At 48.9% G+C, this 23,001-nt stretch overlaps 1 long non-coding RNA gene across 1 annotated transcript in view; it reads left to right on the top strand.

Annotated features, from left to right (window-relative positions):
• Positions 1 to 23,001, top strand: part of LOC111165601 (uncharacterized) — a 176,597-nt gene that overhangs the window by 133,194 nt on the left and 20,402 nt on the right. Inside the window, exon 4 of the long non-coding RNA XR_016391382.1 lies at positions 6,174 to 6,307. This is a non-coding gene — a long non-coding RNA (uncharacterized LOC111165601). The remainder of the gene's footprint in view (positions 1 to 6,173; positions 6,308 to 23,001) is intronic.

Raw genomic sequence — 23,001 nt, 5'->3', positions numbered from 1 at the left:
GCTCTTGAGTCTCAGGTCCCTGGAGAGGAGTCTAGAAAGGACTTTATCATCCCTTGTTAACCGCAAAAGTCGGCACCAGCCAAAGCAGGAGAAGCAGGCATGGGGCTGAATCCGCGGTAGTGGAGGGAAATTCAGCTGAGCCCCAGAAAGAGAGGGAGAGGGGCTCAGAGCCCCTGCTGGGCAACAAGAAAGAGGGGGTAGAGCAGAGCCCAGAGTGTCAGAGAGAAAGGGAAGGAGTGGGAGGAGGGGGGAGGGGGAGGTGCAGAGGGGGAGGGGGAGGAGACCAGCTTTGCGGGCAGGCCACGTTCTGAACGGGCAAGAGAGAGTTGCCAAACTCCGGAAACCTCCCAGTCTAACTGGGAAGACAGTTGAAATATACTGTGGTTGAGTGCCCTAAAGGGGGGAGACATAGGCCGTCATGGATTCCAGAAAAGGGACTCGTCCTGAACCAAGTGTTGGGTGATAAGTAGCAGCTGGCTGGGCAAAAGAACAGGGAAGGGTATTCCAGGTGGAGGGAATGGAAGGTGTGAAACCACCCGCTCTAGGGTTCTTCCATTTTCTCCCAGAAGCACCTTCGAGGAGCTAGCCTGGGAACTTGGTACCAGCTCCCCTTTCGTTTTCTACCTAAGATCATTGGTGATGAGCCCACGTGCCCCGTGGGTTTCTGAGCCTGGGGGTCTCGGATATTTTGCAAAAACCTCCCCTACCCCGTTGGACGGTGTCACTATTGCCGAGTAGCAAACCACTCCGAAGCCTGGTGACTTAAAACAAGCATTTTATGCTGATCACGGATTCGTGGGTCAGGAATTTGGACAGGGACAGCGTGTCTCTGCTTTACGATGACTGGGACCTCAGCTGGGAGATTAGAGGGCTGGGGTGACACAAACGGCTGGGGGCTGGAATCATCTGGAAGCTCCTTTAGTCACAAGGCTAGCACCTGAGATGACTTGAAGGCTGGGCTCAGAGGGGGCTGCCAAACTGCATGCAACATCTAGGATGCCTCTCGTGTGGCTTGGGGTCTCACAGCATTGCGGCTGGGGTCTGAGAGGAAGTGTCCCCGGAGGTGACACGTAGAGAGAGAGGGTCTTGATGGGGAGACCCAGGTGGAAGCTTCATGGCCTCAGCTGACCTCGCCTGGGAGGTCACTCACTTCCGCTGCGTTCTGTTGGTTCCAAGTGAGTCACTGGGCCATGTCAGACTCAAGGGGAAAGGATGTCGATGCCACCTCTGGATGGGAGAGGGGTCAAAGAATTGGCAGGCTTGTTTAAAACCTCCCTGAATGATGCCTATGGGCTAGTTCTGTCCTCTGTCAGACACTGGAGGCTTTTTGTGATGGCAACATTAAAAAAAGACACCCAAGATTTCCTAACAGTGCCATTGAGGGGTTTATTAGGGGCAAAGCCCGGATCGAAGAGTCACACATTATTTGAATGACAGCTTGAACCATGACAGCCATCAGCAGCAAGTTCATTCCAGAGGGAGCTTAATGCACACATCAGCTCAAATAAATGTCTGTTCCATCTGTTGACGGGAACAGCAAATGCAGAGGGTCGTGTACATAGGGAAGGGAGGAAGCGCTTAGAAAAAGGGAAGAAGTAAAGCAGCTATACTCCAATAAAAATTAATTTAAAAAAGAAAGAAAGAGGGAAGGACAAGAGAGGCATTTCACTAATTAGCAGGATGGGAGAGGTGCGCCCCTTTCGAAGACCCGTTCATAAAAGAGCCGTAGGAGGGGTCAGAAGGCATTCAGGCTTTCAGGCTTGGGCAGCCACATGGCTTTAGATGGGTCACTTTGGCTTTCTGGTCTCTGTTCCCTCATCTGGAAGGTGAGAAGACCAGATGAAGTTCTGTGAGGTTAGTCTAAGGTTACTCTTGATTTTAACAAAAAGGAACGGCATCCAGTAGGTCAAGGGTAGTGTGGCTAGTACGGGGGCCATCCTTCAGTTCAGGGGGCTTCGCCAAGCCTGCCAGCATGGTCCCGGGTAAGAAATCAGCCAAGCAGAAGCTGGGTCCGTGCCCTCGAAATACTGCATGTTTGAGGCCCCAGCCAGAGTAGACAGAGGCCCCAGGAATCCAGCACCATGGTTTCAGGGTGTGTTTCCTTTGTGAAGAATCCCATTACAGGGCACTGTTGAAATTGACATTAAAAAGAAGAAAAGAGAATTCCTCTGTACCTTCCATGCAGTTTAGGGAGCAAAAACTTGGCAATTATTCTAAGCTGGCAAAAGAGCCACGTGACAGGTGATTTTTAAAAATACTGAATGGAGTTCCTTGACACACCCCAGGTGGAATCCGGCCAGAGGTTTCCTCCGTGTCTGGATCAGCTCCCTCTTGAGGCTCCCACACAGGATCCTGCAAAGCCAACGGGGACCGCAAGACCAATACGCCACTGGCACCTTCTGGAGGCCTGAGGAGTCGATGGAGCCATATGCAAAAAGGCTGGCCCCATTCTCCTAGCCTCAGGCTCTGAGTTCCAGGTCAGAGCCTGGGAGAAAGGCAGAATCTTGGCTGATGAAAAAGGTCATCACACAAAACGGATAGGAGGAGGGGAGATTTGCTCCCAGCAGGGTGGGGACCAGAAGCCCGCCCACCTGGCATTTCCTAAGGTCCCTCTGCCTCTGCAGATGCCCAGGTTTCCTCCTTGTGGAAGATGATGTTTTCTAACAAGAGCTCTCATTCATCCCAAATGCTCTTTTACAATGTAAGGTAGAGGGGGATCTATGTCCCCTCCTCCTTGAATCTGGTGGCCTGTGACAACAGCTGAAGTGACACTGCCTGACTTCCGAGGCTAGGTCATTAAAGGCCATCGAGTTTCCTCCTGGTTTTCTCTTTGGGATTCTGGCTCTTAGAACCCAGGGACCATGCTGTGAGGACACCCAAGACACACGGACAGGCCCACGTGTAGGTGTTCCAGCTGACAGTGCCTGCCGAGGTCCAGGCCAAAAGCGCCTGGATGTATGACTGGGGGAGCCTCCAGGTGATTCCAGGCCCCAACCTTTGAGACAGGCTCAGCCTTCAGGTCTTCCCAACTGAGGCCCCAGCCATTATGAAGCAGAGGCAAGCTGCCCCTGTTATACCCTTTCCAATTTCCTGACCCACAGAATTTGTAAGCAAAATAATATGATGTTGTTTAAAGCCAGTAAGTTCAGGGCTATTTGTTACACAGCAGTAGTAACTGATATATCTCGGAACCGGCTGTAAACCAGTATTTCTCAAACTGTAGTCCTTGGACTGCTTACAACAGAATTGTGGCTGGGTGGCAGGGAGATTGCTGAAATTGCAGGTCTTGGCCCCCCAGACCCAGGGAATTGGAATTTCTGGTGAATGGGATCAGAAAATGGATGTTTAAAACAAACACCTCCACATGATTATTCTTAGGTATATTGGTGTAGACAACACCATTAGTGCCGGGTTAGGGAAACGACCTTGAAAACGATTGTCTTGGTTGTTGTTTGGACTGCAAGTTACAAGCCAACTCTAGCTAACTTCAGCTCCAAATGAGACTTTCCTAATGGAAGGAGGTAAACCTCTCACTTCCTACTTCTCTGTGTGTCCCCTTTATGTTTCCCTCTCTTGCAGATTAACCATCTCTCCTCCATGCCTCCTTGCAGCCATGTGTGGTCACATGACCAAACTGAGATGTAATGAGAAAGGTCATGTGGCAAATTTCTGGGAGCTTTCCTTCAAAGACAGCTGATAGATGTAGAGAATGGATTTGAGGACATGGGGAGGGGGAAGGGTAAGCTGGCATGAAGTGAGAGAGTGGCATGGACATATATACACTACCAAATGTAAAATAGATAGCTAGTGGGAGGCAGCCACATAGCACAGAGAGATCAGCTCGGTGCTTTGTGACCACCTAGAGGGGTGGGATAGGGAGGGTGGGAGGGAGATGCAAGAGGGAGGGGATATGGGGATATACGTATACATATACCTGATTCACTTTGTTATACAGCAGAAACTAACACACCACTGTAAAGCAATTATACTCCAATAAAGATGTTAAAGAATAAAAAGATGTGGCACATATATACAATGGAATATTACTCAGCCATAAAAAGAAACGAAATTGAGTTATTTGTAGTGAGATGGATAGACATAGACTGTCATACAGAGTGAAGTAAGTCAGAAAGAGAAAAACCAATACCGTATGCTAACACATATATATGGAATCTAAAAAAAAGAAAAATGGTTCTGAAGAACCTAGGAGCAGGACAGGAGTAAAGACGCAGATGTAGAGAATGGACTTGAGGACACAGGGAGGGGGAAGGGTAAGCTGGGACAAAGTGACAGAGTGGCATGGACATATACACAGTACCAAACGTAAAATAGATAGCTAGTGGGAAGCAGCCGCATAGCACAGGGAGATCAGCTCTGTGCTTTGTGACCCCCTAGAGGGGTGGGATAGGGAGGGTGGGAGGGAGGGAGACGCAAGAGGGAAGAGATGTGGGAACATATGTATATGTATAACTGATTCACTTTGTTATAAAGCAGAAACTAACACACCATTGTAAAGCAATTATACTCCAATCAAGACGTTAAAAAAAAAAAAAAGACAGCTGACATGTATCCTTTGCCCCTTTTTCTACCTGTCCTCCATTCTGCTGGCTGGAACGTGGACTTGGAAGCGGGAACTGGAGCAGCCATCTTCGACCAAGAGGTGACCTTGGGAATGGAGACCATGCACACTTGAGTGACAAGATAGTAGGAACCCGGATCTCTAAGGACTAGGTGGAATAGGGCCACCTTACCAGTCCTGGGCTTCATTCTTCGGGACTTTTGTGCATGAAAGAAGGAAACTATCTTGTTTAGGCCACTGTGACTGGTTACTGTTACTTACAGTTGAAAGTCACCTTAATTGGTGCACATAACAAATGCCATGAGAGGAAATCTCTAAATGATTTGGTACCTAGGGCCAAGGGCTGAATGAGGACTGCCAGGGTCCCCTAGAACATGGGTCTAGAACAAGCTGAAGTCAGGTAACCCTCCTAGGCCTCGAAACACACCAGGAAAAGCCGGCTGGGCTTCAAGCTCTTTCCACAACCCATGGGGTTGTTTAAGACATTGCTGGCAGGCTAGCTGCTGTTTCCAGGCTCCCCTGAGGAGCTAGGTATCATCTATCAAAGGCAACTGGATTCTAGGTGCCCAGGAGAGACTGAGGTCTCCTGGTGGCAGGTGCTAAAGGTCTAGCTTCAAATTTCGGTTTGTGCTGAAGACCTCATTAGGGCTGAACTTTCATCTAATGAGTCTAATATTTGTTTATAATAATAGATACCATTTAATGAGCGCTCCCTATATGCTAGGCAAAGCGGTGAGCACTTAGCACACATGACTTCATTTACTCTCACAGCAAGTCTATACAAAAAAGTTTCTCTTATCAGCAGCATGAGAAAAGAGTCTCAGAGGGGTTACAGGTAATGAGCCCAAGGTCACACAGATAGCAAGCAGAGGAGCTGGAACTTGGACCCAATCTCGGTGATTCCAAAGCTCAGGGGTTGACATTTCAGTGACCTTCCGGAAACCAACTCTCTTCCCTTCCATCTGACTGGAGCCAGTTCTCCAAGCTGGCACACTTCCTCTCCCCAGGGGACAGAAACCTAGGACACTCCCAAAGATCTGGCAACTTCTGCCTGGACGGGGTTCTTTAGCAAGGCCACAGATGAAAGAGAACATGCTGGAACAGGCTCGGGCAAGAGGGCAATGCCTCTGAAAGGGGTTTGTAAAGTTTTGTTGGTCCAGGGCTCAGAGAGGGTTGGAGAGAAAGGATTATTGGCCCAAAGCCACCGCAGCCACCTGTGCAAGGAAGCTGGGTGGGTGTATGTTTGTGTCAAGCGTAATAGTGAGCGAATCCAGCCAGGGGTAACTGCTCTGGGGAATTTGTCAATCTTGGAAGCATCCCTGCTTTCATGTGAATGATTACTAATTGCTCATTCTAGAAAGCTAGAAGCCCCCCTCTCCTCTCACCTTTACCTTCACCCCACTCCCCACCTCAACTTCCTGGCTTGCAAACCACCAATTAGGAGGCAAGCTGCTAATTAATACTAATTAACAGGGCTACTTAAAGCAAATGCTATTTAAAAAGCCAAGTGTTTATTCCCGAGTTAAATTGGAAAAGTCATGCCAAGTTTACGCGGCTGCCCTGATGTCCTTCCATCTACCACCTTTCTTTCCAGACCCTTCCTCCTCTGGCCACTGCATGTATCACCCTGATGTGTCTCCTGAAGATGGAGACCCTGCCTCTCTGGATGGCTGTCGTCAGCTGCCTTCTCCTGGAATAAATGCTTTCGTGGAAGCCGAGGACCTTGAGGTCAGTCTACTGAGGATGGTGGTGGTGTTGGAAAACCTCACGGGGTCTTCTGAAGGTAGTCTTGGGGGGTCTGGGTCTTGCAGTCCAATCTGGACACCCTCATCCCCAAACCCTACTGTGTCCGTGAGTTTCTACACATCCGAATGAAGTCAAATCAGAGACATCCGCGAAATGTTTCTGGCTGTCCAGGCACGTGGAAGAATGGCACTTCCTGGCCTGCTGTGGTTGAGTGGAGCCATGTGACCAGTCATGGCCAATGAGTTATGAGCAGGAAGTGACCCTGCTTTCCTTTGCCACTATGGATGGGAATATTCTAAGTAGCAGCCCATCAACCGGTGTCCTGGAGTGAGGGCAAGATAAAGCAAGACCCTCAGCCAACCCCAAATGGGCATATTGTGTGTGTGTGTGTGTGTGTGTGTGTGTGTGTGTATGAAAAATGAATCTTTGTTGTGTTAAGTCACTGAGAATTTAGGGGACCATTTACTACTGCACCAGAGCCTAGCACTTACCATAGTGGTCCTTAACCTCTTGGTGTTTTGGGTCCATTTTCCAGTTTGGGAATTCTTATTAACATACTCGAAGGGACTAGGAATCTCACAGGACACTAAACAGGTCTACCGTGGACACGAGTAACTCCCTACTTCAGTTTTTCAATGTCTTCACAGGCACCCACAGCTATGACTCTTCAGCTCTGCACCCTTGGCATTAGTCAGTGCTCACCCACTGCAGATAATCACCATTTCCTCAGAGCTGGCTTGCCACACGCCACACCTCCTTCCCATGCTTCCAACCGCAATGCCTGACCTGCTTAGAACCGTGTTCTGTCTGACATGGCGCCAGGAGAGTTTCATTCTCCAGCGTTACTCACCTGTAACGTGGGAACACACCTCTTCCCCCAGGCAACAGTGGCTACCCAGTACACTTCCAAGCAAGCGATCCCAGAGATCACAGGAAAGAAAGGCTCCCGAACCAAGATAGAGAGCTCAAATCACACAGGATTGTGAAGCCGCTGAAAATACAGTGAGACACAAAGAGAGGTGCGGCAGATTCAAACACTTAGGACAGGGTACCAGCATCCTGCATCCCGCATCCTGGGGTGGGCAACGCTTTGTCTTTCTCTGCTGCCTCCGCCTTCCCCGCTGATGGTGTGGGTATGAAACCACAGTTGAGGTTTGAGGTGCACAGAAGTCTGGAATGTGCCTGGGGCCAGTGTCGCACTCATGCTCAATTGGAGAGATGCAGAGACGGCATGCCCGGCCATGGCTGCCCGGCTCCAATTAGCCCGGGGAGCAGCCACGGTTATTTGCATTTCTTGGACACATGGGGCCAGAACGAGTGTTATCAATGGGTGGCTGAATATTGAGTGCCTCATATGCCTCATGTATATTTAGTTTATTATGAATATTTAGTGCCTCAGGTGCCTTAAATATATTTAGCGCCTCATGAATATTTCGTGTCTCTTGTATATTTAGTGCTTCATGAATATTAGGAATCTCTTGCTCCTTCCGCCTCTTTTTATCGCTGTTCACCTATCTGCTCTATGTCATCTGCCTAACATCTATCCCTGGTTACGAACTTACTTATCAGTGACATTTTATCCAGCCCGCTTGTTCACTTGCCTTCCGTGGCAGACTTGGATATTCTCAAACAGTACAGCCAAAACACATTACGTCAGTTGTAGCTAGAGCTAAATTGTCTGTCTTGGTCAGAATTTTCTTCTATGACGTCTACGGGGTGCTTCAGCCCACTGCCCAGGCACTTTCGAGGCGTATCTACACAACCAGCCAGCAAGGTTGGCCTTCTTACGCTTACTTTCCATATGGGGACTTTGAAACACAGAGAGGTTTAGAAACTTTCCAGAGGCCACACAGCTCATAAGAAGCACAGTCAGAACTTGAACTCAGATCCATTGAATGTTCTCTGACATCATGTTTTTGGGGCTTTCGTCTCCACAGGGAGCTGGGTGATGTTTTGCATCAGCTTGATGCTTCCCATCTTATCGCCTCCACAGCTTCTACTAGGGTCCAAGCTGCTAGCACCCCTTCACCGGGCTACTGCCATACCCAACTCGGCCTCCCCTCCCCCTCCCACTAATCCAATCTATACACGGTTTCCAGAAAACAACACACATCTGATTACATCACATCCTCACTTAAACTCTCCAATGGCTTCCCTTTGTTTTCCAAGTAAAGATCCATGACCCACAACTTACTACAAGGTCAGCATGGTCTGGCCTCTGCTGACCATCCCAGCCTCTCTCTCACACTGTCCCCCTCACTGTCTTCTGGCCACACACCGATCCCCTATCAGTTCTCAAATACGCCATGTTACCTCCCATCACAGGACATTTGCACGTGCTGTGCTTTCTGTCTGCAATGCTTTTCCCTTCCTTCTTCATCTAGTTAATGCCCACTTGTCCTGATATCTCAGCTTGCATGCCCCTTCCTCCAAGAAATTCCCCTGACGCCTCTAGTCTAGGTCACTTTCCTAGTGTACAAATTCCTTCCCTGCAGAGGACTGGTGTCAGTTTACCATTATATTTGCATTGGTGTAATTATTCACTAGCCTCTTCCGTGACCTGCAAGTTCTCTGAGATCAGTGACATTAGGCCTTTGCTCCCCACTGTATCTCTAGGGCCCTCTCTATAGGTATTTGTTGTTGTCAATACAGATTATTTTCCTGGGGAAAATACCTCCAAACTTAGAGGCCTGAAACGGCACACATTCATTATCTCACAGATTCTGTGGGTCAGGAACCCAGGTGTGGCCTAACCGGGTGCCTCTGGCCCAGGGTCTCTTGTGAGGTTGCAGTTAAGGTATCAACCAGAGCCAGAGGCTCTCCTGGGTGGTGGTTTGGGCGGGGGGGGGGGGGTGTCTACTTCCCAGCTCACCCACGTGGCTGGTGCCAGCCTCGGGTCTTCACTGGCTATTGGCTGGAGATATCAGTTCCACACCACCAAAGGCAGCTCACAACATGGCAGCCGGCTTCCCTCAGAGTGACTGAGCAAAAGAGAGGGTGGGCAAGGTGGAAGCCAAGTCTTTCTATAGCCTAATCCCAGAAGTGACATCTCATCATTTCTGCCATATTCTATTTCTATTCGTTAAAACTGAGTCAACAGGTCTAACTGACACTCAAGGGGAAGGGATTACACAGGGGTGTGAATACCAGGAGATGGAGGTCGTGGGAGCCATTGGAGAGGCTGCCTACCATACATTAGTTCTCATTCTCCCAGCAGCCTTATAAGGGACTTTTGCCTTCATTTCAAAGGGGAAAAAGCTGGTTCAGAGAGGGTAAGTGTGATGGGTAGATTTTACGTGTCAACTTGGCTAGGCTATGGTGCTCAGTTGTTTGGTCAAACCCCAGTGTAGATGTTGCTGTGAAGGTATTTTGTAGACATTATTAACACTTCCAATCAGTTGACTGTAAGTAAAGGAAGTTACCCTTGATAATGTGGGTGAGCCTCATCCAGTCAGCTGAAGACGTTAAGAGCAAAACCAGTTTTCCCAGAGTCTCCAGCCTGCTGGCCTGCCCTGTAGATTTCAGAGTCAAGACTACAGGGTCAATGTGGTATATATATATATACAATGGAATATTACTCAGCCGTAAAAGAGAATGAAATAATGCCATTTGCAGCAACATGGATGGACCTAGAGATGATCATACTGAGTGAAGTAAGTCAGCTGGAGAAAGACAAATGTCATATGATACCACTTATATGTGGAATCTGAAAAAAAAAGTGATACAAATGAACTTATTTATAAAACAGAAACAGACTCACAAACATAGAAAACAAACTTATGGTTACCAAAGGGAAAAGGGGGGGATACATTGGGAATTTGGGATGAACAGATACACACTAGTACTGTATATAAAATAGGTAAACTACAGGGACCTACTGTATAGCACGGGAAACTATATTCAATAACTTGTAATAACCTATAATGGAAAAGAATCTGAAAAAGAATATATTATGTATTCTTTGCTGTACACCTGAAACATTGTAAATCAACTATACTTCAACAAAACAAAACGAAAGACTACGATGTCAACTCCTGTCTGAGTTTCCAATCTGTTGGCCTCCCTGTGAATTTTAGACTCAAGATTGCAACATCAGTTCTTGCCTGAGTTTCTAACCTGCTGGCCTGCCCTACGGATTTCAGACTTGCCAGTCCCCACAGTCATGTGCTTCAATTCCTTACAATAAATCTCTTTATAGATTTAAAGATAAATTTAAATATCTACATCTATCTATCCATTTATCTATCTATCTATATCTCCTATTGTTTCTATTTCTCTGGGCGACCTACTGGTACAGTAAGTTTTCCCAAGTCATATCGTTGGTAAGGGGCAAAGCAAGGAGGTGGAGAAAGAAGTTGAGAGCATAAAACAGTCATTCAGTCAACAAATATTTACTGAGTAATGTGACAGATCATGTTTTCCAAAGATGGCCACCACAGCATATCCCAACCCTTATGCTCTTCTCATAATGTGATGTGGAGACTTCTCCCATGAAGAGGTGGGCTCTATGTTCTCTTCCATTGAATCTGGGTGGCTGTGGAACTACACAGAAGTGACCCTATTTGATTTCTGAGCCTTTGTCTTAAAACGTGACACCACTTTTGCCTACCCCTCTTGAGATGTTCACACTTGGAATTTGGCAGCCATGCTGTGAGGCAGCCCAAGCTACCCCATGAGGAGAGAGCTGCTGCTGAGGCCATGCGTAGGTAAGGTGTTCTGGCTGACAGTCCAGCTGGGGGTTCCAGCCAGCATCCAGCATCCACCACCATATAGGTGAGTGTACAAGCCTTCAGACAGTTTCAGCACCAGCCTTTGAGTCTTCCCAAGAGAGATCCCAGCCATTCTAGAGTGGAGACGAGCTGCCCCTGCTATGCATTGTCTGAATTCATGACCCAAAGGAACCTTGAAGGGTTAAAAAAAAAAAAAGATTGCTGTTGTTTTAAGTCGCTAAGTTTAAAGGTGATCTGTTACACAGCCATAGATAACTGGACCAGGCCCTGTTGGAGGCCCAAGGGATACACTCGTGAGTAAGATGGATCTGCTCCAATGGAGCTTTGTGTTAGGCAGCTCGGGCTGCTATAACAAAATACCACCGACTGGAAGCTTAAACAACAGATACCTAGTTCTCACAGTTCTGGAGCCTGAGAAGTCCAAGATCAAGGTTACAGCCAATTCAGTTCCCGGTGAGGACTCTCTTCCTGGCTTGCAGATGGCTGTCTTCTTGCTGTGCCTTCACATGGCAAAGAGAAAGAGAGAGGTCCCTCTGGTGTCCCTTATTATAAGGGTACTAATCCCATCATGAGGTCCCACTTTCATGACCTAATCACCTCCCAAAGGCCCCACCTCCAAATACAATCACATTGGATGTTAGGGCTTCAACGTGTGAATTTTGGGTGGACACAAACATTCAGTCCACGGCAAGTGTACATGCCAAATGAGGGAGACAGTCCATAATCACACAGACAAACAGGTAAATAACCTATCAACGCCACTGAGAAAATAAAACAGGGCCATGTGTTCTGGAGGTACTGCTCAAGCTAGAGTGGTGAGAGAAGGCTTCTCGGAGGCGGTGCCATGTGGGTTGAGATGTGAATGATGGGGAGAGGCAGATGAGCAAAGAAGAGGGGAAAGGCATTCCCAAGTGAAGGGACAGCAAATTCAAGGCTCAAAAACAAGGCCAAACTTGAATGGGGCTCTTTGAAGGATGTCAGCGGCTGGGAGGTGGCAGAGGGCAAGGGGTCCGGTGGTGGTAGGTCCCACTGCCTGAGGCAGGGATAGAAGACTTCATTGGTTGAGAATAAAGTGCCAGGACTCTTTCATGTGTCCCCTCACAGCCAACCTGTGGGTGGGCGGGTTGTGAGGTGTGCGGGGGTGGGGGGGGGTGAGGAGAGGGGAGCACAGGGCAGATCCAGTACTCCAGGAAAGTGGATCCTGGGAGGGGTCAGCGCAAGCGGCATCAGAGTTGGTCCAGCCCTGCCCAAAGCCTGCCCTGTGCCGGCTGACCTCCACTCTGGGGTGGGAGTGGCAGAGGGATGCTCGCGAATATCAATGGACTCTTTCTCCTTTCAGTAAGCTCAGCAGAACCCTGGCCTTTGTCTGGGGCCCCTGCTCCCCGGGGAGATCTCATAAAGGGCCTCGAGCAGCAGGCCAGAGCTAAGGATGGGGCAGTCCGGGCTGTCCTCACAATGGCAGGGTGAGGAGGTTAAAGCCTGGTGTCAGCTGCTCAGAATCTTGTCCCCAGGGCTTTTCCTGCTTTTGTCGTTTCTGGTCATAGGCGTGATATTTGATGGGGGCCTCTCTGCAGGTAACTACAGAACTCGGGTAGGGGGCAGCAAGGCTGGCCTTGGCCAAGGCGGCAATGGACTGGTGAGCTGCACCGGGGCTGGGACACAGGGGAGGGATCTGAAGCCCCCGACCGCACAGTCTCTGGGCTTTCAGACCCCCAGCTCCATGGGCTCCATGGGACTCATAAATTTGTATCTTGCATCCCCAATATCTCAGGCAGGGAACCCGCAACTGCCTCATGTTGTGGACGATTCTTGTTCAGCAAGCGTGGTGGGGTTTTGGGGGAAGGAGCTTGCCATGGGAAGACACTGCTGGGGGACTGAGGCGGCTTCACACCTGGACTCTCCAGGAATGGTGAGTGAATGCACTAAAACCGCACATCCCCGTCAACGGGAGAAGGATAGATAACCCGTGGTCTAGTCGCACAATGGAATACTACTCAGCAATATAAAAGAATGTATATAAAATATACAAAACTAATATGTATTATATCATATATATGTTATATATTATAAAATATATAAATAATATGCTTTATTCTTTATAAATTAAAATATGAATATTTCTAGATTTATTTCTATATTTATATTCTATACAGTATAAATATATAATATATAACTATATTATATACAGTGTAAATATATTTCTATATTTTATATTAAATATAGAAATTTTAATACTTATATAGTATATATAAAATTATAAATATATGATTATATAATCATCATATCTTTTTATATATTCTTTATATACAAAAGAATATATAAAGACTTCAATAACACGAGTGAATCTTACAGACATCATTCTGCGTGAAAGAAGCCAGAGTGAGATGCTGTGGGATTCCATTTATAATAAGTTCACAGGCAGGCAAAACCGATCTATAATCAGAATAGCTAGAAGTCAGAATAGTGGTTCCTTATGGGGGCATTGATGGGGCGGGGCATGAGGGAACCTTCTGGGGCAGGTGCTGGAATTGCTCTATATCTTGATCTAGGCAATGGTTATGTATGTCTCTACACACATATAAATTCATTGAGCCGATCATCTAGGATCTGTGCACTCTACCATATACATGTTACACTTCAAGAAAAAAGAAAAGCAAGTTAGAGATGACCTGTCCAATGGGAGTTCTGCTACCTGCCCCCGCCCCCAACACGCACCCTGCTGCTGAGAGGAAAGTGCTGAGTGCTAATTAGCCCAGGGGCTGTTGTAGGGACTATTCAGGGAGCCAGGTTCCAGCTGTACTGAGGATTTCAAGCCTCATTCTCCAAAGGAGCCTTTGGCTGGCACCTGGTCCCTCAATTCAGTTCTGTTCCTGTCCACAGCACTTGGGCTGCAGCGGGTGGCGTGGGGAGGCTGCCCTTGAGCACAGCAACCAGAAAGCCCTTGGCCCAATTACTAAGCCTCCTCTCAGTACCTCAACTCACATAGGCAGGGGCCAGGGGCCTAGGCTGTCTTCATGGCGCCACCTTTGCTGGTGTTTTCTCCATCACTTCCTCCCCGCAGCAGAAAGCTGGCTGTGGCTACGTGACCACAGCCTTCCCCTAGGAGCTCCTCACTTTGCTAGTTTGGCTTCCTGAATACCAGTACCTATACTTTGCTGTTTTGATTGGATATCTGGAGTTTCTCCGGCCTGGCCGTCCCATTTTGAATTACCTTCCCTTCCATATAATCTGCCCACCGCAGACACAAGTCCACAAACAAATGCCTCTCCAGAAGGGACTCCAGGCTGACCTGTTCCTGAGTAGTCTGGGGGAGGTCCTCAGTGCTGCTTTGCATCTTGAAGCCAACAGGAAGTGAAGTACTGAAAACTGAAGGCATATGGGTGAATGACTCACTCGGCAAATGACCTTTCCCACTGGCCCTGCAAGCTAGGGCAGGACTAGGAAGCAGGGAACTTTGTCCAACCCACCTGACATTTGCAAGGGCCACGGATACCAGCGCTCCAGCATCCTTGAGAGGGATGATGGAGATAGGTGGTCTTCCTCAAATGTCTCCTCAAAATTGACCATCTCACCCCTGTAAACTCACCAGTGTGGGATTCCGTGCAAATCTAGAAGTATTGATCATGAGGAGATACCTAAGAAATACGAGACACAGTTCCTAGTGCTGGAGCGCCTCAACATTTATTGAACGAGAAAAATGGATAGATGACTTCCAATGAGCCATGGAATGATTGAGCACACTCACGTACCTCCACTGTCTCCCCCAAAGCCCCCGCTAAAATGACAGTGATGGGATTTTTAGAGAAGGATCTAAATCCATAAGGACAAAAAAATGAGAGAAGAAAATTACAGCCCTTGAAAGACGTCATCACATTTGGGAAGCCAGCAGGCAAATGGACGAAAGGTAATTGACTCAGCGGACCAGAGAATGCTGGAAGCCAATGGCCTGTGGTGGGTAGAAGCTTCAGGAAGCAAGCTGATTCGGGCAGCAGAACCCGAGAAAGTCTGAGGAAATGGAGGTACCAGGTACTGCAGAAGGTACAGATAGGCTGAAAACAGGGTTGTTTGCACGTCTGTTGAAGGAGCAGTGATGTCTCACTGCTAGGTCACCTCGTGCCCATCCCCCACTCCACGAGAGCCTGAGGTTCCCTCTTTGGAGAGACTGAACAGGGAGGACTCTAGACTCAGGACCCCATGCTCAGTTGACTGCAAGGGTGCTACACTGAAAGCAGGAGGTGCTGTACTGGAAACAGAGTTAATAAATGATTATTGTCATCTTAAGCCACTAGGTTTTGGGGCAATTCGTTATGCAGTAGTAGACAACTAATAAAGAAAATAAACGATGAATCCGCAAAGTAAACAATGAATCTAGGATTTAGAAAACTGGAGATCCTAAATATTGGAGAGGGGCGAAATGAATTCTCACTTGGATGCTGAGGGGAGATCCCAGGGGTGTCGCTGAGCAGCAGAGGTAGAGCGGAAGCCAAGCCAACCATAGTAGGAGCATGCAGGATCCTGGGACAGGGTCTCAAAGAAAAAACACCAAGAAGCTGAGGAGTTTATTTGAATGTATCCAGAAACTAAACAAACAAAAAGGGGGTAAGAGATAAATATTAACTCTAAAGACAACAAAAGTTTGTACAGTGAAGGACATGTATTCCAAGCATACGACATGACATGGCAGGGAGTACATTTCCATACTTATAGACACTGAATATTGATTTAACAAAAAAAAGTGATATAATGTTATTAGGATAATAGGGGCAAGAGACAGTCTAGGGATGAGGAGAGGGGAGTTAAATTTGATTTTCAAGTAAAACACCAATGGTGGATTTGTTTTCTAGGGCTGCCAATAACGTACCACAAATTGAGTGGCTTAAACAACAGAAATGTATCGTCTCGCGGTTCTGGAGGCTAGAAGTCCGAGATCGAGGTGTCGGCAGGGCCATGCTCCCTGTGAAGGCTCTAGGGAAGGATCTGTTTAAGGTCTCTCTCAGCTTCCGATAGTTCCTTGGCTTGTGGCAGCATAACTCCAATCTCCACACAGTGTTCTCCTTATGTGCATGTCTGTGTCCAAACTTCCCCTCTTTAGAAGGACGCCAGTCATATTGGATTAGGGTCCACCCTAATGATCTCATCTTAACTTGATCACCTGCAAAGACCCTATTTCCAAATAAGGTCACATTCACAGGCCTGGGGGTTAGTACTTCAGCATCTTTTGGAGGGGACACAATTCAACCCATAAGAGATGGTAATGTCTAAGGTTAACGTATCAAGAAATAACGGTATAAGCAGGATATTTAGAAATAGGAAGGTAAATATGAAGACAGATTAGAGAGTGGAAAGCGGTTCCTTGTGGGCGGCAGAAGTTGAGGTCGAGCCAATGAGGGCTGCTGCTTTTTCTTTTTTGTCTTTTTTTTTTTTTTTTCTGGTACGCGGGCCTCTCACCGTTGTGGCCTCTCCCGTTGCGGGGCAACAGGCTCCGGACGCGCAGGCTCAGTGGCCATGGCTCACGGGCCCAGCCGCTCCGCGGCACGTGGGATCCTCCCGGACCGGGGCACGAACCCGCGTCCCCTGCATCGGCAGGCGGACTCTCAACCACTGCGCCACCAGGGAAGCCCTGCTGCTTTTTCTTTATGAGCCTGAAAGGACTGCCTGACTATTGAAAACATGCACATTTCTCACCCACCTCAATTATCACACTTAGCACGTGTCATTGCAATATGATTACTCATCTGTGGTCCACACAGGACCATAAATTCCTGCAGGCTGATAACAATCATAGCCAACATTTATAGATTGCTTACTGTGTGCGCCCCCCCAATATTCTAAGCAGTTCACAGCAGCCCTGTGAAGAGGTATTGTTATTACCCACCATTTCAGATGGCAGAACTGAGGCACAGAGAAGTTAAGTAATTTATCTAAGGTCACACAGTTAACTTGAAGAGCCTGGATTAGAAAGGCAACGCTATTTCTGTTTCGGATTCCTTTTGGCATTCCCTATATTGCTGAGTATGGAGGCACACCACCGTAGGTACACGATATCTGTTAGAGGTAGGAAGAAGGGGGTGAAGGGGCCTCTTTGTCTACTTATCTTTGATGAGTGTGTGGTTGTCCTTTCTCCCAGGCCAGCCAAGTCTCGTTACGTCAGCACTCTGTGCTCTCCTCTTAGGGAAGGTGTCTGCCCTCATGCCCTCCCATCTGGGTCGCCATATTCTTTCTCATCTAGTCCATCCCACTCCACGACTGCAGCTGATTGGGCTAGAAAGGGCCCCTGACCCCAGACCAGCCAATCAGAGGCTGCTCTGGGAGCCAGAGTGTGGCGTGGTCTGGTGAGGAGACAGCTTGGTCAGTCCAGTTCTTCCTCCTGGGAAATGTTTCACTTAGCTGCACAGAGAATCCAAGCCACTCAGCCATGGACAGAAGGCAGCATCAGTCTTTTCAGGGTCGGTTAAGTTGTGAGAAGCAGAGAATGACTGATGGAGGGAGAACAGAGAGAAGCAGGACCGAGTCACAACCCCAGGAGAGCCATAGAGAAGATGCCTAGGGCTCCCTCAGTGCCCTCAGGCTGTCCAATTTTTGACCTCATGTTGCCTCACAAGCACCCCCCCTTTTTTTGAGATGCTTGAGTCTCCTCCAATCTTGTAAACAACCCCCATTGTCTGTGATGGCCTGTGTCTTACATCTGGGCATTTCTCCCTCCCAGATGTTTTCCTCAACGTATCTTCCTCTAGTTCACTCTTCTTACCTTTTTATTGCCCTCCCTCCCCCTCTAGTGCTCTGGCTAACCAGACATTACATTTTTACTGTGCATTGTTTTTAATAAAGTCATGGACTGTCAGCCCTGTGAGGCACCTTTTAGATTAGTGCTATCCAACAGAACTTTCTACGATGATGGAAGTGTTCCATATCTGTGCTGTCCAAGACAGCAGCCACCAGACACATGTTGCTATTAAGCACTTGAAATGTGGCCGGTGTGACTGAGGAGCTACATTTTTTAATCTATTTAATTTTAATCAGTTTAAATTTAAATAGCCCCACGTGACTAATGGCTACTGAGTTGGACAGTACAGTCGTTCCATCTTCTGATCCATTACCTCTTTTTACAGATGAGTCTCTTCTTCTTGTGAGTGTAAGAGCCGTATTCCAGTGGCTGCCTCCTCAAGTCACCCCCCCAGCTATAGGACACAGCAGCACAGGACTGGGGTGACGGGCCCCCGCTGAAAGGCAAGCGGTTGCATCCTCAGAACAGCAGGCCCAGGTAGACCCTCCGAGGCTCTCCATGCAAGGGCCTGTGTGTAGCGGGGGTTGAGAGACAAGTCAGGTGATTGGGCTGAAGCAGGACGTCGTAACCTCAAGTTTAGGGCCACCTCTTTGATCTGGGGGACTTCCTCAGAGGTGGTCGATGTGTTAGCCCCTGGGACAGAAATGAGCTAGGTGATTTCCGAAACGGCTTTAGCTGGACTACGTGGCCCAGATGTGGCCACGTGACTTTGCTCTGGCCAATGGCAGGTGAGCAGAAAAGATGGACGCCACATCCAGACCTGGCCCGTAGAAATCGCCCGTGTGCTCTTTCCCCTTCCACACCTCGGTACAGATGAGCCCAGCAGAGCTACAAGATGGAAGGAGCCTGGGTCCCTGAATCACTCCTGGAGAGGAGAGCCTCCTTTCCTTCGGGAATACCCATTTTGGACTTTATTTCAGTGATAATCTTCCGTTGTGGTAAGCCATTGCACCTTGGGGGTGTATCTGTTGCAGCAGCCAGCATTTCCCTGACTGTTACACCCCCAGAAAACAGACTTCCTCCTGAACGGGTCCTTATGTTGTGGATGGTGGGGATTGGGGTCCCTTTGGCAGTGCAGTGAGGGTGATGTGGTCTTGTCAGTTGCCACCTGAGATCTCGGACCACAGTGATGCTCGGCGCCTGTGCTGAGCTCAGAACTGACTGAGTCTGGGCGGGGCCTTCCTGATCCTCGCAGCCTACCCTCTGTGTAGCCGTGGGCTGATAGACTCATGCTCCCCTTGCTCTCCTAGGTCTCTGAATGGAGGGTCTCTAACTGATGCCCATAAGGGAATGGAACCCTTCTGGGAGTGCAGAGGCCTACAGAACAACCTCTCTGAGGAGCTGACAGCCCTCACCCTCCACGTGGATAATACACGGACCATGTGAGGCTTCCCTCCTCCAGGGTCCGCAGGCTGGACCAGTGGGTCTCAGTGTGAGGGACAGGGAGCCCCTTAGCGCCCAAGAGCTCATGTGACTCATCCTAATGCGAGCAGCAAGGAGAAAGTCAAAGAAATTGGAGTCACGATTTAAGTGAGGTCTACGGTGGGTATTTCTTGGCATAGGACGGAGGAGCCTGGCCAAAATCCCCTGCCCAAACTTCCCAGCTCTGAGAGTCACGGATGAAGGGCAGAGACTTTCCGCCTGGTTAACCAAACTAGGGAACACAAGAGGAAGATCAGGCTTGGGAGGGGAACTGTTGAGACCACTTTGGAGCACACAAAGTTTGAGGGGTCAGTGGGGTGCCCACATAGATGCTTCTAGCAGCTGCATGGGAACGGGGACCTGAGGGGGCCGGATCAAGGAGCAAACTTGTGTCTGGAGACAGGTGATGATGGAAACCACGGTGAGGAAGGGGACTGTCGAGAGAGCTAAATGCAGGGCAGGAGGAGAAGAGACGTGGGAGAAAGGGGTGTCAGAGGAGCCACGGTGGGAGAGTGTGAGGGAGGAAGGAGAGGACAGCCAGGTGGGGCGGCGAGAGGACAGGAGGGCAAGGGGCCTGGAAAGGCCATTGCATCTGGTGACACGAGCTCATTGGCGGCCCGCGAGAGCGAAAGTTAACCCAGAAGGACACTCACTGGTTGGCAAGGGGAAGCCAGGTGGAGATTTAAAATTTATGGCAGAGAGTCTGCAAAAAGGATAAATCGCCCCATCGGGACTGGGAGCTAATTGTATCACGTGGTGTGCCTGGGGCAGGGATGGTCTAGCGGCACAAAATACAAGCCCACTTGCACAAGCTTCAGTGAAAAGGGAGAATTTATGGGAAGAATATGAGGCTATCTCCAAGATCCAGGGACAGGAAGTGCAGCCGGTCTCTGGGGGCAGGAACCGGCCACTGGGGAGCCAGCAGGAACCTGGGCAGCTCCATCCTCTCCTTTCTCTATCTCTGCTGCTCTGAGGTCTCTGACCTCTGCTTTCCTCCTGGACGGCTTCTCTCTTCTCTCTCAGCTTTTTCTGTTGCTCTGTGCACACAGTGGAAAATGGCTGCCTCAGGTGGCCCTCCTGGTCTGTTCACTTCCTTCTCCTCTGGGCTCACACTGTGCCTGGCACAAGGCTTTCAAGCAGCCAACAAAAACTGCCTAGAACCGCCAAGGTGTCCCAAGGCCCTGGGAGAGCACCTGATTGGTCCAGTTGGGTCACGTGTCCATCCCTTATCCAATCAGCTGTGGCCAAGGGAGGGTCTTGTGCCCTTGGCCCCTCAGTGGGGGCTGGGGAGCAGCATCTTTGGGAAGGCGGCTCAGGCAGGTTCTTGAAGAGGAGAATACGGTGGCTGTCATACGCTGATGTTCCAGACAGGCTGCAGGCCCCTGAGCCACCTGGAACAGAGAGAGACTCCTGAAGTCAGGCTCCACTTTAATGATGGTCAATAAACATGGAGGCCGTGAGGGATGGGGCGTGTGCACCCACAGACAAGTAGCAAATGCGACTTCCCTGTGCTTCCTTTTTCTCCTCCATCCCACACACACCCAAGCCCAGGGATACAACCCAAAGAGCTCATCAGGGCCTCTCGTGACATCCAGATTTCTCTCACCTTCTTGGTTTCCTTCCACTACAGCCTGAGATGAGAAGAGCTAACTCGGAGGGGGCTGCAGGAGAGGGGGGCGCAGTACTTGCCCTGCTTGGAATGGCCCTGACTCCACAGTACTGGGTCAGGCAGAGTCTCAACGGGAAGCAGTTGGGATAGTTTTGACGAGTATTTACATACAAAGGGACCGTCCACAAAGATGTGCGTGCTGGGGAACCACAGGGATAGCACAGGAAGCAGAAGCTGTTAGCAGTGGAGGTTTTTTTTTTTTTTTTTTACCACCCTGGGTCCAGAGGTGAGTAGAGAAGGCCACCTTAAAATAAGCAGGGACCTTCAGTGGAAGGGTCAGTCAGGCCAAGCAGATTTCACAGGGAGGAAGTTGGGGAATAAACCTTCACCTCATTCTCCTCCTGCCCTCTGAGTTCTTGACGGGGCCTCGCTGTTGGCTGGAACTGGCCAACGGAAAGCCACTGGGGGGTGGGGCATCAGCAAACTCAGGTTGGAATCATGAGCTGGGCAGTGGGTTGGGTGCTGGTGACAAAAACGAAGGAGCAGAGTGGCTTGCCCTGGAGGAGCCCACAGTGTAGCGCGTGAGCCATGCGGAAGCAACATCTTTCATTAACCCCCAAGCCCAGCCATGACTGGCAGATGCAGTATTTTTTTTTTTTTTTTTTTTTGGCTGTATTGGGTCTTCGTTGCTGCGTGTGGGCTTTCTCTAGTTGCGGCGAGGGCGGGCTACTCTTTGTTGCGGTGTGTGGGCTTCTCACTGCGGTGGCTTCTCTTGTTGTGGAGCACGGGCTCTAGGCGCGCGGGCTTCAGTAGTTGTGGCACATGGGCTCAGTCGTTGTGGCTCACAGGCTCAAGAGCGCAGGCTCAGTAGTTGTGGCGCACGGGCTTAGTTGCTCCGCGGCATGTGGGATCTTCCCGGACCGGGGCACGAACCCGTGTCCCCTGCATCGGCAGGTGGACTCTCAACCACTGCGCCACCAGGGAAGCCCAATTTTGAAGATTTTTAAACAGAATTCACTTAAAAAAGAAGGGAAATTCTGACACATGCTACAACATGGATGAAGCTTGAAGACACGCTAAGTAAAATAAGCCAATCACAGAAGGACAAATATTCTAGGATTCCATCGTTTGAGTAGTCAAATTCATAGACAGGAAGCAGAATGGTAGTCGCCAGGGGCTCGATGGGGAGGGGAGAATGGGGAGTTAGTGTTTAATGGGGATGGAGTTTCAGTTTTGCAAGATGAAAAAGTTCTGAAGAGGGATGGTGGTGATGGTTGTACAGCAACAAGTGGACTAAATGCCACTGAACATTCAAAATTGGTTAAAATGGTAGATTTTTTGTTATGCATACTTTACACAATTTTTAAAAATTGAATTTGATAAACATTTAATGAGCCTCTACTATGTGCTCTGCATTAGGAATTCAAAACCAGAAAGCATCAGCCTTACCTTCAAGGTTGGCCCTGCCGGGCAAAGTGACGTAAATGAACTCAGTGCAGTGTGGAAAGTGCAGTAATACAGTGTGGGCGGGACGGGGGGGGGGGGGGGGGAGGGGAGGGGAGCCCAGAGTGGGGAGGGGCTCCATTGCTGGGGGGCTGAGTGAAGCCTTCTCCAAGGAAGAAGTCTCCGCCAGGTTTGCCAGAGACTGAGACGGATTCAAGGTTGGGCAGGAAGTGGAGGGGCTGGGGACACACAGAACATTCCAAACAGAGAAATAGCACGAGGGAAAATATAGAGGTGTGAAATAGCATGCTTTAAGCCTCCTCTTCTTTCTTCGTTGGGATGTAACTAAACTTGCGTCCCCCTCCCCCCTTTTTGTTTTACTTTTTACTATTAAAAAAATCTTTTAAAATTGAAGTATAGTTGATTTACAACGTTGTGTTAGTTTCAGGTGTACAGCACAGTGATTCAGTTATATAGATATAAAACTGCATCCCCTAATTCTACACCGATCGGTCTATGAAAGCGCTTCTCAAACCATCTCTGGTGAAAAACGTGTGTGTGTGTGTGTGTGTGTGTGTGTGTGTGTGTGTTTAATTTCCAGTCCCTCACAAACTGATATTTGCGGCCCTACTATGTACGATGATTATGGAACTTATGCCACATGCCACTCACCGTGGAAGTTTGAACC

This window comes from Delphinapterus leucas, chromosome X (assembly GCF_059928025.1).
Source record: "Delphinapterus leucas isolate spDelLeu-1000000601 "Yukka" chromosome X, BTC_Dleu_Yukka2, whole genome shotgun sequence".
Classification (NCBI taxonomy): Eukaryota; Metazoa; Chordata; class Mammalia; order Artiodactyla; family Monodontidae; genus Delphinapterus; species Delphinapterus leucas.
This window is presented reverse-complemented; position numbering and strand designations above follow the sequence as displayed.